Source organism: Corylus avellana, chromosome ca1 (genome assembly GCF_901000735.1).
Source record: "Corylus avellana chromosome ca1, CavTom2PMs-1.0".
NCBI lineage: Eukaryota > Viridiplantae > Streptophyta > Magnoliopsida > Fagales > Betulaceae > Corylus > Corylus avellana.
The window spans coordinates 380,910-384,623 of NC_081541.1; the positions used below are offsets into that span (position 1 = coordinate 380,910).

The window sequence follows — 3,714 nt, forward strand, 5'->3', positions numbered from 1 at the left end:
ACGCCACGTCAGAAAATAGATGGTATCTGTTTGATACAGATCTGATTTTTAAACTTGATAATTAGTCATAGGTTAGCGGATGCTTTTGTTATGGTTGATTTGGTCTGTTGTTGTCTTGTTAATGACTGTATCTTTAACTTCGGTTATGATTTACTTCAGAGATTTTTGCTCTGTTTGTAAGAGCTTTATGCTCGCGATTTTTATCAATGAATGAGCATGGTATGTTCCCTTTTAAAAAAAAAAAAAAAACGCCACGTTAGAAAATTTTTCTGACGTGTCAGACATCCTGACACGTCAGAAAACTCTAGTGAGGAAAAAATTGTTTTTTTGTAGTGCTATTCTGATCATTTTGCTACAAAACGGGGTCCCGTTGATAATCATACACCGTTATATATATGATTTGCTTCTCCTATTTATCTCCTTTTCAAACTCTTCCAGGCCTCTCACTTCCTCCAGTTCCTGCACCACAAAAAGTAGCTACAAAATTCACACACCTGACACCGGGGGAAACTAATCACAAACAAAAACTACGCCGTTCTAAAAGAAAGACTATCCTACCTTAGGTCCCAAAAACAAACCGTATGGCAGACCATTGAACTTGTCCGAGTGATGGAGCTGCAGCAAAACATCAAAAATCAAACGAAATCTTAACCGTTAGATTCTGTTGCAGAAAAAACCATTAAAAAAAAAAAAAAAGATTAAAAGCCTAAGCCCAAACACTGTTTAGTGTCTGACCATTGACCAGTTTTTTTCCTCAACATTTGTCATAGTTTTTACCATATTGCCCCTCTCTCTCTGCAATTTTTCCACAGAAATTAAATCTCACGCTTTTTGTTTGCTCAACGTCTCAAATCCACCATCTCAAATCCACACTCCTTGATTTTCTCTACCACCCCAGATTCTCGTATAACTAATCTAACATACTCCCTCATTTGCCCAACAAGGCCATGTTTCACAAACTTGTCAGTCAAATTCACATGCCCCAACTTCAATGAAGCCCCAAAACTAACTTTCCCTTCCTTTCCAACAACGAACTCAGTAGACCCACCTCCAATATCTATAACCAACACCGATTTCCCAAAAACTGACAGGAATTGAAGCACACCCAGGTACACAAGCCGGGCTTCCTCCTCACCAGACAACACCTCAACTTCAAGACCAGTCTTTTCCTTGACACACCAAACAAACTCATTTCTATTAGCTGCCTCGCGTGTTGCTAAAGTAGCAACACAGTGAATATGGTTGGGAATGACATGGTGAGAGGATAAGATTGCTTGGAAGCCTTGGAGGGTTTGGAGGGCAAGTGGGGTTGTTGGGGCGGAGCTGAGGCCAAGGACGACAGATTCTTTGAGGTGGCCGAGAGTGAGGAATTTGCCGGATGTGTTGGCATGGACAATGAGGAGCTCGAAGGAGTTGGTGCCCATGTCTACGGCAGCAAAGAGTGAGGAGGACGAAGACGAGGTTGGTGAAGGTGGAAGACCGGCGCCCATGTCTTGGTTCCGGCTATGATTTGGGAGAAACAAATTAAGGATAATAATATAATTTCACATCAGATAAAAGTTTTAAACAGTATCTAAGCTGGCCATGCCTTTTGCCAAACACATCCTACGCAAATATTTTGTTTTGGAGGAATCTGGTGAGCCGCAGCGACCTTTCTAAAGTAGGGCACGTTGGCGATGGGACCCACTGGGAATCTTTCGTGAACCAATCCATCGTGGACGAACATGTATGCCATGCCAAACACCGTAATTCCAAGACCCTGCTCCAAGTCAAATACGTTACGTTAATATGAGAAAATCATGGGGTCATTTTCGTCTCACAAAAAATCTTTTGAGGATCCCCAGTAATTTAAGTATTATTTGAGATTTCTCTTTACGGGATGAACGTAATTATATTATTAAACCGTTGATAGATAATATTAAAGTCAGATTCAGAAAGATAACGAGAGAGAAAGAAAGAGAGAGGCTTACAGCGCCGAAACACAGGCCAGGAACGAGGCCCTTGTGGAAGAGACTATAGGCGAGGAGAGCAATAGCTGGGACAGCGTTGGTTACAGCGAAAACATCGTTGAGCTCGAACGGACCGTCTCTTGGTCGATGGTGGGACTGCAAATAGGAAAAACAAGAGTTCAAGGTCGCAGAATTCGTCCTGGTTTGGTTCAAAACTGATTCTACAGACAGAGAGAGCGACAGATTGATTGAAAACAAACCTCGTGCATATGCCATAAAGAAGCATGCCAGAGAGCTTTGTGAGCCCATCTTGCCCAAAACTCAATACCCACCTGAAAATCAAATTGATTACCCACTTCATTTCGGCACCAAAATCATCCAACTATCCAATTTTTCTTAGAAAGAAAAGATAAAATGGGAACTTACTGCAGCACCCACAGAGAGAGCAAATGTACCAAACATTTCAGACAAGGGCACCTCTCCACCTTATACCAGAACAAAATCCAATTTCCATTACATATAAATACACAAAGATATGCTAGCTTTGAGAGAGGGGCAGAGAGAGAGAGAGAGCGAGAGTACCTCCATTTGCCAAGAAAATCTGTAATAAACAGCCATGACAGCCATGGAAGTAATACCCAAGCTAGACATAACAGCGGCGACCAGATAAGTGAAACCTCTCGGATCTCTTCCTGGCCAACCTCTCTGCCACACGTGTGGATGGGATCTGAGAATTCATACCACCACGACCAGGGTCTTCCTCTTTGAGATTCTCCAACTGGGAATTTCGTTTTTGGTCCTCCATGATTACAAAGACTGTGAAACATGTTTTTCTTCGGGTTTTGTGGACTTGGCTATGGCGGAGAGCCAAGGAGGTGAAGAGGGGTGAGGGTTTTTGGAGGAGGGAGTGCTGGAAGAGACGGAAGGGTTTGAGGGTTGCGGCGGAGAGTCCAACCGCCATGGCAGCACTTGGACCAAGCCTTGAGACTTTGCAAAAAAGGTCAGAAAGAGAGAGTATGATAGGAACCTGGTTTTGAGTAGAGAATGAGATGAGATTTGAGAGCAGAGACCACAACTCGTCACTTAGGGCGGGCGGAAGATTACCACAAGTCTCCACTCAGGGTAAGAGAAAATCACAAAGACAAATGTCTGATTACAATTTAGATACCCTCCTCTCCTTAATCACTTGACTTATATTAAGCTTAAGAAAAGATAATTACCCACGTAAATACAAGGAAACCCACCCACACAAGATAACTATCCACGTCTAGTAACGTGAGACTACAAACAACATGAGATAACAGCTACAACTCCACTATTGCATAACCTTCTGCCAATGATTTTTACGTTGCTTCTCCTTAACCATCTCTACGGCCAGATAACGTGGGTTAGGCAGACGTGCACGATGAGTCCTACGTGAAGTGCTATCAGAGTATTGCGTGTGTGTAGCGTGGACTGTAGTCGAGCGCAGTGTTTGTTCTGGATTTAGCGTTCGAAGAGTGGAGGGTTAAAGCATCTCCAAGTAAGTGTAAACTAGTTTTTTTAATTAAACTTAGCTCTTTTCACTTTTTTCCTTGCTCCAGTGGTGCTTGTAAACTATAAATTTTTCTTACAAGTGCTACATAAACTTTATATTTGAAAGTTTACTATATATAACATATTTTAGTAATTATATAATAAGATTTCCAAACAGTCTTATTTTCTTGTTTTATTATTCTTTCTCTCCCCTCTTTTTCTTTCTTTCTCTGGTTCATCTTCACCGAAA

General features: G+C 41.8%; 1 pseudogene; it reads right to left on the reverse strand.

The window, feature by feature from the left end:
• Positions 1–258: 258 nt before the first annotated feature.
• LOC132185574 (beta-carotene hydroxylase 2, chloroplastic-like) lies at positions 259–3,196 on the reverse strand (annotated as a pseudogene).
• Between the last annotated feature and the right edge of the window lie 518 nt (positions 3,197–3,714).